We start from the raw sequence: 13,111 nt of genomic DNA, 5'->3' as shown, positions 1-13,111 counted from the left end.
TTTCGTCTTTATTATATCTATTTACAATAGTTTCACCTAAATTTGCCTCCCTGGCCCGCCCCCGGGGGAAACGCCTCTAGAGGGGCGTCTCACAGTATCGCTCCAGAAAACCTTTTTGGTTATAGGTTGGTGAGTGCAACTTTTTAACTTCAAACATGTTCTCCAACATGAAGTGTATGTTTCTTATGACATTGTTCCATTTCCTTGTTATGTTGATACTGTATTGTTCTCTTTGTAGATTATATACTATCAGACGCCTCCTGAAGAAGGCGGCTGTGACCGCGAAACTGTAGAGGTCACGTCTGCAAGTATTATACTATACAACCATTGTTCATACATCTGTGTGGGCATTAGTTTTACTAAATTAAGTATCAACAATGCTGTAACAATCACTGTTTTTTGTGTATGTTAAACCATGACAATGTATATGATGTGTCCCTTGTAGGACTTTTTATTGTGATTTCAAATAATTTCTTTACTTTTTTACCAAAGTCTCTTTATATTCCCCTTGGTACCGTAATAGTCCTATAAAAAAGTTGTTGAAAGAGATTGGACCTAGTTGGAGAGGTCCCTGTTCAGATTTCTCTCTCAAACCCCATTCTTTGCCCTATTCATATTCAGGATGATGGTACCTACTAACAATACTATACCTCCTCGTGTAAACTATGTGGCACACATCTGAATTCTACCATTATAATTGGATAATGCAACTCCAGCTCTCCTCTTTTCTGTGCTGAGTCTGTCACAGACACGGCAGAACAGATAACTGATGGCTCTTAAGAACATAGGGGCTTGTGTCCCTTTTGGTAGTTAGAAGTAGTATCTGCTCCATTTTTATGTTTAAAAAAGTGGTGCAAGCATTGTGCTTGCATCTCTCTTTGGTAATTTCCCCCTATAGCTTTTAAAGTTATCTTTTGGAAGCACATTGTCTGCCAATTGCAGAAGTGTAATTTTAGGGAAAGTACAAGTAATCCTTACTACTTAATATAAACATTCTCCTAAACTATGCATATGTTCCAAGCTGTGAATATTAAAAATAAATCGTTTTTCTGGCGCAAACCCACCAGGGACTATAAATAGACTCCATTTGCAGACAAACTTTGTGACTAGCGTTAGGCTGTCTCCCAGGGGCTGTTCGATATTTGCCCATTTTCTAAGTAAGTAATTTTGTTTCCTCCTCCTCCCTCTAACTTTATATAAGCTTGTTTTGGTCTGTATTTTGCAACTAAGCACGTTGCTTTGTATCTTTGTTTTGTTATTCTTATTATAGATTACCACATAGGGACCATATTGCCTATCTAGATATAAGACTCTTTGTGTGGTAGCCATTAAGGCAGCTTGGCTTTGTTGTTCTAGTGCCTTTCATTGTGGTTACCGGTCCTGGATTACCCTTTATGGCAGTGCTTCGCCCCTGTTTGAGAACCATTCGACTGTTATCCTTGATCTACTTATACTAGCAGGTATTTCTTTTCTATTTTTCCTTTTTTTGATTTTTTGGGGCACTAGTTTTTACTTTTGCTTCCTTAGGGGATACCAGGATACCTATTTTACGGTGTGATTATGTATTGATTGTCAGATTTGGCCATTTCCATCTATCTGTATACAGACCATAGGAAGTAACCCCCCTTCCGGGAGTGAATATTCATATTATCTGGATACCTGCATATGAGGCTCACTATCCTGCAAGGTAGTTCTGGCATTTGTGGGTTTTTTTTTTTTTTTTGTGTCTATGTGTGCCTTGACTTTTCTTTTTGGCCAGATAAGTGCTTTTTAATGTGTATGTCATAATTATCAGAATTTTAAAATGAGTATGTTGACGAACAAGGGCTCACTGTATACTCTGTATCATTATATATGATTTTTAACTCTTTGACTGCTCTATTCATGTATTGTATTTGTTTAATAAACATTGTAATTTCTTTATACTTCGCTATTGTTTCGTATGCCTAAAAAGTCTGACCTAGGGGTACCTAGCAAGTATCCCTTTTCTTTTTGTTTCCTTTTAAACCTACGGATGTGGATGTGAGTGGTCTCTTCTTTACGTTATAAAAATAAATAGACTTTCCTAATATATCATTGTAAGGCACAAATAATAATGCCCCGTACACACGGTCGGATTTTCCGATGGACAATGTCCGATCGGAGCGTGTTGTCGGAAATTCCGACCGTGTGTGGGCGCCATCGGACATTTTCCATCGGATTTTCCGACACACAAAGTTGGAGAGCAGGAGATAAAATTTTCCGACAACAAAATCCGATCGCGTCAATTCCGACCGTGTGTGGCCTGTTCCGACGCACAAAGTGCCACGCATGCTCAGAAGAAATTCCGACACGGGACAGCTCGTTCTGGTAAACTTAGCGTTCGTAATGGATACAGCACTTTCGTCACGCTGCAAAAAATGGTTTAATACAGCGCACTCTTCTTCTTTATAATGTGACAAGAATTAAGTCGTTTTGCTGCCCATATTCACACACACTTCTCACAAAGTTTTATTTGTGTTTTTTTAGTGGGATTCCCTCAATATATTGTTATTAGTTGTCACATCTGACAGTTTTATATTTTTTTTTTTTTTTTTTTGGATTTTCAGCCTTTTTTTTTCTTTAATGTTTGGATTTTTTCCAAGGCTGATCTTTGTTCAATGTTATTTTTATTTTTACTCCAGAATATTTTTGTGTGTGTTTTGTGTGTCAAGTTACCCCAAACCATTGATATCTTTTTTATATTTAATCTCCAGGAGATTGTTTGGTGTTGGTGTCCCTTGTTCATTTCACATTGTATATTTGAAATGTACCTGAATCCTCACAAACCAACTGTCATTTTTGAAGTTAAACACATAGGAGAGTATAATTTTAAACAAAAATCCTTTATTAAGGGATCAGAACCAAACAAAGAGGAAGGCAACACTGGATCAACAGGAGAAATTAGCGAAGCCTGGGACCCCCACGGCAGACATCAATTCTTCAACATCAAAATTGGTGGCCTGAGGAGTCCATATGTAAGGGAGGGCAATCTGGTCCAGAATTCGCAGAGATCCGGATAGTAGCAGATGACATCTGTGTCCCCAGGCTGTGGTACCACAAGAGGCTGCATCTTTTGGCCAACCAGACTGAACCCAGGGCAATCACTGTCTGGTCTTCCTTCCACGCTTCCTTCCGGGCTGTGGCTGTGCAGTTGGAGATGTGGCAGGAGGAGGAGTAGGACCTGGAGGAGGAGGAGGAGGACTGGGAGGACCTGGAGGAGGACTGGGAGGACCTGGAGGAGAGGGAGGAGGAGGACCTGCAGGAGGAGGAGGAGGACCATCCCAAAGCTGTGTGTGAGGTGTAATTTGGCCCTTCATACCTTTCTCCAGAGCCTCTGATATGAGGGCCTCACACATGGCTTTTTGGCCCTCCTCCATCCTCTGCATTTTATATGCTATGCTATATATTCTCCTGCATGGTGTGGGGTGCTCCCAGGACCTCTGTAGCCCTCCAAAAGAATGCTATAGCCGCCTCCTCTAGGGTACTCGTCCTACTGCCACTTTCTGTTTTCAGGTGTGGTGGAGGGACCTTGATATCAGCCAGCCGGCTCGGCCCGCCACCTCCTGGCTGAGACTTCCCTGTGTATGAAAAGGGACATGGTTGTAATGTTTTGCATCATCAATCACAATCCTAAATTAGTACTCCAAACTAACATCTAGTTGACATCATTGATTGGACAAGCAGAAATATTTAGAGGAATGCTATACCTGGCTCAATCTGGGCTCCTCCACATGTGGCCTGGAAGGCCCAGGTTGGGCGTCAGAAGCCTCAGCCGGGGGGGAAGGAAGCGTGGAAGGAAGACTGGAGAGGGATGGCCTGGGTTCAGTCTGGCCTGCCAGAAAGTGCAGCCTGTCGTAGTACAACATCCAGGGGACATAGATGTCATCTGCTGCTCCGGATCTCTGTGAATCCAGGACTTTCTTGCGCTCCCTCAGATATGTGCTCCTCAGGCCACCAATGAAAATCTTTAAATAAGTGATGTCTGCCGTGGGGATCACCTGCTTCACAATTTCACACAATTGCTCCAGTGCTGCCTTCCTCTTTGCTTGGTTCTTGAAATGGGGGTGGGTAATCTCCCACAGTCAGGGCAGCTCACTTAGCATATCTATGAATACTGACATGAAGTCATTATCTTTCATTAAGATATCCATGTTCACTGCAAGACACAACACAAGACAAAGCTTAATGTCAGACAAAACTCTCCTAATCTTGTTACAATATAGGCCTCAATCTAGAAGCAGTATAGGCACAAGTTTGTCTCTTACCTTCGTTCTTACGATCGGCGCGTCCAATGCTCCTTCCTCCGCTCACAGATCGTACGTAATACGCACGCGTGTTACGCTTTATACACACTGCGCATGCGTGTAACTCCGCCCACCCCTGACGTTCTTTCTAGTCTATTCCTCGCCCCTTTTCGTTCGGCGCAGTGGGTGAAGAGCACATGGCGGAGTTACAGCAGGTGCGTGCTAATTCTAGCAATGAGGAGGAGGAGGAGGAAATCCCGGATCCAGGCACGTCCCGATCCAGAAGGAGACGTTTTAAGGCCACAAATATGTCGTTTGGGAAGATGTTGGAGATGGTCAACATCATGAAGAAGTCCGTCTATGACGGAAAATATGGGCCTTACCCCAACCCCAACATCCGAAAGGCCAAGATCATGGCGAAAGTGGTCAGGAGTCTTGAGAGGAATTTCGGGGTACGACGATCGAAAGATCAGCTCAGGAAGCAGTGGTCGGACCTGAAGTTGAGAGAGCCAGAGCAGTACCGAAAGATCCGGAGAGTGCTGCAAAAAAGTAAGTAGTTGTGCTGTGTTCCTATTCTTTCTGTCTTTATTCCGTTCGTTCTGCTCCATATGCTTTTAGTAATTGTAACGTTTCAAAAGGTCAACTTTAATGTTCATGGGCCCATTATTCGTTCGTATCAAACATTTTTCTTTCGGCCTCTAGAACACCATTGCATTTTCACACATTTTTGGGGGCCTACTTGGATGACAAATATTTGTTTGTGTAGATGGGTTTGTTACTAGAATGAAATGCCAACTAGATTGTGTGTAAGGAGAGGACACTGAGCAGCTGTTTTCACATCTGGACACTGGAGCACTAGTGTGGGACCCCAGAACACCCTTTTTATTAGGGGGCCACACAGGTGCTCCAGTGTATACTATAGGGGGGCTACATCTGTGAAGCTTGTACCAAACAGGTAAAGTATTGCAGCTTGACAAAGGGCAATAAAAAATATACATCTTGGAACTCGGCTAAAATAGACAATTGTAGCCACTTCCAAGCAATGTTTTCTAGTTCTAGTTCTGCCATCAAATATCTGTGTGCTAATTATACCATTTTTGTTTTACATAGGGGAGAAAAGACTCAGAGGACACCCCTCATCCCAGGAGAACACAGACCCCCCCCTCTGGAAGAAGGGGAAATACCGCAAACCCAAGAAGCTGAGCAGGAGGAAGAAGAAGATGTGGTGGAGATTGGCACCACAACAGGTGAGTGTCTGCGACCACAGACTCGGGTAAAAGAGATGGATGGTGGCAGATTTTTGAGACCTTTTTTTTTGTTCTTTATCTCTTTTTAGGTGATCGTGATCCAGAACGCTTTACATCTGAAAGTGCCCAGATACTCATCGGGGAGATCATGGGGTATAATCTCCAATTGCAAAACATCCAGCAACAAATCACTGATGTTATTAAAAAAAATAATAACATCATTGATGTTTTGGGGCGAATTTAGACCCCACAAAATCACCTGTTTTATCTTACGAAAATTTTTACAATGTTTAGAAAAGCCAAATTTGGAGGATGCACACAGTGTGCCAACATGTGCTATCTGCCATCACGGGAGATCAATGGACACGTTTTGCGGGTGCAACCCCTTCCTCAATTATAAAGTTGCATTGAGGAAGGGCTTGCTCCCCCAAAACACGTCCCTTGATCCCCCCTGATGGCAGATAGCACATGTTGACATTCGTAAATTGGTGTGCATCTTCCAAATTTGGCTTTTCCAGGGGTGATTTCCCCCCATCTGAACGCTATATCAAACACAGTTCCTAAATACTCATGTCTGATATAGCCTTCAGGTTTTACCATATGTGAACTTTGTAAGTTCAAGTTTTTTGGCTTTCTTTTTGGTTTTACACAGGCCTGTTTTATCTGAAATGGATATTTTGATTTTTGATAATGCTACTGCAAACATTGTTATACAACAAACATGTTGGTTTTTTTAAAAACCTTTCGTAAATGCACATGTGATTGTGCAGCTATAAAAAAGTGCCTTACTCAAGAATGTGTGGATTAATGTCTCAACACTACAACACTTTTGGGGTGATGTAATTGCTGTTTTATGCACAAATGGGGGTTATTTCCTAAGGGCAATTACACTTTGCACTACAAGTGCAGGTTCAGTGCAGTTGCAAGTGCACTTGTAGTGAAATGTGTTTTGGCATTTAGGAAGTACCAGCCAACACTATTTTTTATAAGGTTACCCAATCACGACATTTTCTGCACTCAAAACATTTCTGTCAGGGTCAGCTAAAACAAACACAAGCAGTAAATGTCCACCAAGAATTTCTTTTGTTTGTTTTTTATTTGAAAAAGGTGTCACAGATTCTCTGGCATATTGATAGCCCCCCTACCCGCAAAGAACTCCAGGTAGCGTAACCGGACATCACGGGCATTCAGGGAGGGCAAGCCAGGACGGCCACTTTCAAGCGCCGTCAGTGTTGATGGATTTGGGATTCCGGCCTCAGGCCCAACTGAGCCAGCATAGTTGGCTGAATGTTTTCTTAAAAAATTATGGAGAACACAGCAGGCAAGTATTATATGGTTCAGTTTATACTCCGCCATATGGATGGGTGTCAGAAATAATCGGAACCGGCTGGCCAGGATTCCAAATGTGTTCTCCATCACTCTTCAAGATCTGGCCAGCCGGTAATTAAAAACCCTCTGTTCCGGGGTGAGGGTCCTCATTGGGAATGGCCGCATCAGGTGGTCCCCCAGCGCAAATGCTTCATCAGCAACGAACACAAATGGGAGACCTTCAACATTGTCCTCTGGAGGTGGCAAGTCCAAGCTGCCATTCTGGAGACGCCTGTAGAACTCCGTCTCGGCGATCACTCCACCATCGGACATCCGGCCATTCTTCCCCATGTCCACATACAAGAACTCGTAATTAGCCGACACCACCGCCAACATCACTATACTATTAAACCCCTTGTAATTATAATAGTACGACCCCGAGTTGGGTGGTGGGACGATGTGGACGTGTTTCCCATCAATTGCCCCTCCGCAGTTAGGAAAGTCTCTCCGCTGGGCAAGTGGGAGGCTACAGTCTGCCATTCCTGTGGCGTGGAAGGAAACTGTTGAGGAAAAAACAATAAACATTACTATTTTTTCACAGAAACATGGCAAGCAGATTATACACAAACATTATGGGGCAACCTCCAGATAGCATTTACTAAGGGGAATTTAACAAGGCCAAAGTATAAGGTACACCTATCATATTCCCCCTCCCCCCCTCTCATGGGCCATTTCTAACATTATAGGGGGGGGGGACTCTTGGACAGGTAACCCTCTTCACTTCATTGAGAGATGAATGCCTAAATACAGGGTATTACTTGGAACAGCCCCTCCTTAGTTACACTATTAGCAGACCACTGGACAGGTAAGAAGTGTCTGAATACAAAGATATAAATACACATTGTACACATTTGAGGACATTTGGACATTCTGCTATTACCTATCAAGATAATAATAGGATACAAAAACTTTCAACAGTTCCATTGGAAAGTATACAGGCAGGCCCTTGCACTACATGCTTTGGGGAATTCATCCATAAATCTGACCAGTAAAGAGATGGGTATAGTGTGTATGGGTTTGGCAAAGTCAGCAGATAGATGATTGAGGATAGAGAATTGGGATCAGCTGACTTAGCAGTTGGGGGGAGGGAGGGTTACCAAACATTTGTGGACACCACAAAAAAAGCCTCTGGCACTCTGTCTGAATTTAAAGCTAAAATAACATTAACAAACATTTTAGGGGGTGTTTGGGGTAAAGCACTACTATAGAGCTGATAAAATACATTGTTAAGTGACTACATGAGGTGAATATAGGGCAGGAGACACCATGCTGGAGAGGTTATTGAAGGGCAAATATGTATGAAGGACATAAAATAATAATTACCTAAAAATCCAGCATGCATGAGAACAAAGGGGACATTCACAGCATATTACAATCATGGTCATTAGGGAATGAGGAACGAAATAGAATATATTAGCAAACATTCAATACAATAAAATGTGATATAAAAGGAAAAAAATCTTACCTTCATATACTCCTTCTGCAGGACCTGTATGATGGCAGAACAGGTCTCTGGGATGATGATACCCAGAGCCTGGGGGGAGATGCCTGTCGAGAACTTCAAGTCCTGCAGACTTCTCCCTGTGGCCAAATACCGCAAGGTAGCGACCAACCTCTGCTCCGGAGTGATGGCTTGCCTCATGCAGGTATCCTGCCTGCTGATATAGGGGGTCAGCGAAGCCAACAAACGGTGAAATACGGGGTCCGTCATCCTGAGAAAGTTCCTGAAATCATCAGGATTATTCTCACGGATCTCACGGAGCAAAGGCATATGACAGAACTGGTCACGCTGAAGCAACCAATTCTTGGTCCATGAACTCCTCCCCACCCTGTTCATGGACTGGACTTGTGTCAAGGTCAGGACCCCAACACCAAGCCCCCGCACAGCACGAACTCTACGAGGAGTACGCATACGAAACATGGCTAGAAAACGGTCGGCTGCTCAGAACGAAGTAACAGAACGCACTGAAGAACAGCAAGGCCTGTGAAGAGCGACCTGAAAAACAGCAACGAGCAGGCAAGATCACACAGAAAACGAACTGACTGCACGCACTGAAGAGCAGATACAAACCCACAAGCACAAACTGAACGGCAGAAAACGATCTGAAAGCCACGAGTCTGAAAAAGCGCGAATCGTCTTTCACCAAACTTTTACTAACACGAGATTAGCAAAAGGAGCCCAAAGGGTGCCGCGCTTGGTTCTGAACCGGCCTTTTCTAGTCTCGTCGTACGTGGTGTACGTCACCGCGTTCTTGGCGATCGGAAATTCTGACAACTTTGTGCGACCGTGTGTAGGCAAAACAAGTTTGAGCCAACATCTGTCGGAAAAAATTCTAGGATTTTGTTGTCGGAATGTCCGAACAAAGTCCGACCGTGTGTACGGGGCATAAGCCTGCATTTATGCCTAGTATAGTATAGATCTATGTTTGTCCTTAGCATGTTTGAATCCACTTATTGTTGACTGACTCACTATCCCTGATGGAAGTTTCTTTCAAGTACCAACTACTTTTTAGGTAAAATAATACTTTCTAAGATTAGTTTTGAACTTTCCTCCTGCTAGTTTGAGGTCATGTCCTCATGTTTTTTTTTTTACTTCATATTGAAAATACTGCCTTCCTCAACCTTATTTACTCCTTGATGTATTTAAAGGTTTCAATATTGTCACCCCTTTCCCTTCTTTCCTTCAGTCTGTACATATTAAAGTGGTTGTAAACCCTTTACAACCACTTTTTGCTATATAATAATATATATAATAATATAATTAGGCTTACCTGTAGCTACCAAGGATATCTCCTAAACCTGCACTGTTTAGAAAATATCCCCTGTATTTGCATGTGCCGACATCATCAGCAAATGCGCACTGAAGCAAACTGAAGCAACGGCACATACGTGCCGTTGCGTCAGTTAGACTGTGCCGCTACCGGCGGCTTCCGCGTGCATGCACGAGAGTGACGCCATCGCGTCACCAGTCAATCACAGCGCCGGAGCCTGCGATACCCGGAAGTAACTCCAGGAATAATGTCGGCTGCCGGAGCGGTGAACAAGGACTGCTGTGGAGGCTTCGATCTCAGGTAAGTAATTCATAATGAGCTAGTATGCATACTAGCTCATTATGCCTTTGTCTTGCAGGTTCTTTGTTGTTTTTTTTTTTTAGGGTTTACAGCCACTTTAAGTTCCTGCAGTCTCTCCTGACATGTTTTATCTCTCAGAACTTTCATCGTTTTTGTTGCCCATCGCTTGACTCGTTCTATCTTATCAATATATTTTGTAAGCAAGATCTCCAGAACTGGACACATTGGGGGTGATCTACTAAAACTGGAGAGTGGAAAATCAGGTGTAGCTGTGCATGGTAGCCAATCAGCTTCTAGCCTCCTTGTTCAATGAAGCTTTGACCAAAAAACCTGGAAGCTGATTGGTTTCTATGCAGAGCTGCACCAGATTTTTCACTCTCCAGTTTTAGTAAATCAACCCCAGTATTGTGAATGAGGTCTAACTAAAGATCTATATAGGAGATACAGGATTTCCTTCCTGGACTGAGCGGCGAGAGCATAGGAATATAGTCTTTGCTTTTGATTCTGCAAACGTTAAGTGCAATACCTTTAATAATAACGGCAGTGGTTTTACTTTACTACACTATGTGGAGTGTTTTCTTTCTACATGGTTAATATTGAGATACGACAGTGGGGCCTTGCCAGCAGATGCCATTCACCATCTAAGAGATGGTTTGCATTCATAAAAAGCACTTGTGACCTCCTTTAATTTAGATGTCTGTGTCTAGTAAGGATCTATTATTTTTCATGGTGATGGAGTGGAAGTCACAGGAAAGATTGTTGGCAACGATTAACCACTTAAGCCCCGGACCATTTGGCTGGCAAAAGACCAGAGCACTTTTTGCGATTCGGCACTGCGCCATTTTAACTGACAATTGCGTGGTCGTGCGACGTGGCTCCCCAACAAAATTGATGTCCTTTTTTCCCCACAAATAGAGCTTTCTTTTGGTGGTATTTGGTCACCTCTGCGGTTTTTATTTTTTGCGCTATAAACAAAAAAATTGCAAAAATTTTGAAAAAAAAAACGCATTATTTTTTACTTTTTGCTATAATAAATATCCCCCAAAAATATATAAAAAAAATGTTTTCCTCAATTTAGGCCAATATGTATTCTTCTACATATTTTTGGTAAAAAAAAAAAAATCGCAATAAGCATTTATTGACTGGTTTGCGCAAAAGTTATAGCTTCTACAAAATAGGGGATAGTTTTATGGCATTTTTATTAATATTTTTTTTTTTTTTTTTACTAGTAATGGGGGCGATCAGCGATTTTTATCGTGACTGCGACATTATGGTGGACAGATCGGACACTTTTGTCGCTATTTTGGGACCATTCACATTTATACAGCGATCAGTGTAATTAAAAATGCATTGAAAACTGTGTAAATGTGACTGGCAGTGACGGGGTTAACCACTAGGGGGCAGTAAAGGATTAAATGTGTCCTAGGGAGTGATTCTAACTGTGGGGGGGTGTCGCTATGTGTGATACGACACTGATCTCCGCTCCCAATTACAGGTCACTAGGCAGAACGGGGAAATGTTTGTTTACATCAGTATTTCCCCATTCTTCCTTTCCGTGAGACGATCGCGGGTATCCCCGAGGACATCGAGTCCGCGGAACCCATGATCACACTCACAGGGCTCACGGCGGGCGCAAACCGCTTCTTAAAGGGCAACGTACTGGTACGTTAGTATGCCTGTACGTGCCCTTCTGCCGACGTATATCGGTGTGAGACGGTCAGCAAGCGGTTAAGTACTATGTTTTCAAAGTTCACAGATGTGGGAAATTTGGACATTATAATTAGAACATGTTTAAACATATTATATTTGTGCATTGTATTGGTGATTTTATATATATCATTTATAAAGATAGCGCAACATTGTTTGGAAAAATTCCATAATATGAGTAACAAATTGTAAAGTAATAAATATTCAGCATATTAGTAATAGTAATGCATACAAATAATACCATGCCAAAGACAATGTCAATTCCAACATGCTACTCACATTTAGACCAAAGATTCAATATTTGAATTATAATTATAGCAATAGAAATTACATTGATCAATAACCTTACATTTACCAAACATACCAGCCACAGGGGACTTGTAAGCACATGAAACCAAAATGCATTCTAAAGCCTTGGACGCCTGCCCACCTTAAACAATGGCAATCTAACTAACTTCCCCAAATTTTCCATATGAGGTCAATGACATTAGAACACTGGCAAAAGTAAAATTGAACAACAAAGAATACAAAGCTGTGATAATAAAAGTAGTATAAAGAGGAAATAAAAAGAAAAAAAGTGAGTAAAAGTGCATTCAAGGTCGCTTCCCACTGGTGCGATGTCCGACATTAGATGTGATTTGCACCGCACTGCAGTGCACATCACATGTGATCTCTGTGCAATGCGATTTCAGCCATACAGATAGTATGACTGAATTTGCATCGCATTCGGACCAAACTCGCACAGGACACTTTTTTTGGTCCGCAGCAGAATCGGATCGCGTTCGGTGTTAACACCCATGCGATCCAATTCCTGTCCGAATTTGCAGTTCGCACTTCGATATGCAGGTTGATTTGGGGGCAGGGCCGCTGATAGGGGGGGAACCACCAGCCCTGGTGTACAGGGCCCAATAACATAGGGAGGACCACACAGGGAGGGGGATTAGTGACAGACGACCATTGTGTTTCTTTTCCTCCAGTACATGAAAACTGCTCTCCTCCCCTTTCCCTGCTGCCAGTTTTTATCTGCTAAGAAAGAGACAGTCATCCTTCACTAATCCCCCTCCCTGTGTGGGCCCCCTCCTCTCAGCACTGTTTTTAAGGTTATTTCTCCTCCTGAGTTTATCTCTCTAACTTATGCTGGCCATACACTATACGAAAAATCGGCCGAAAAATCGTTCGTATAGACACTTTGTTCGTTTTTCGGCAAGTTAATGGGCACAAATTGATAATCGTTTGTGACGTTTTTGTGGAAAAAATACGAACGGGAAGTTTGGAAATTTCTGCCGAACGTACGATAAATTGCAAGGTTAATGTGTTTCCCGTCCGAACTGTCTGCACCAGGTATATGTAAAAAAACAAACAAAAAATTATTTATTCATGTCGACTGAACAATTTATCGGTCATTACATGATGGCACGATCGTTTGCGGTCACGGTCGAACGTTCGTTTTTCG

This window comes from Aquarana catesbeiana, linkage group LG05 (assembly GCF_042186555.1).
Source record: "Aquarana catesbeiana isolate 2022-GZ linkage group LG05, ASM4218655v1, whole genome shotgun sequence".
Classification (NCBI taxonomy): domain Eukaryota; kingdom Metazoa; phylum Chordata; class Amphibia; order Anura; family Ranidae; genus Aquarana; species Aquarana catesbeiana.
The sequence above is the reverse complement of the archived record's forward strand: the minus strand, read 5'-3'. Positions refer to the sequence as shown.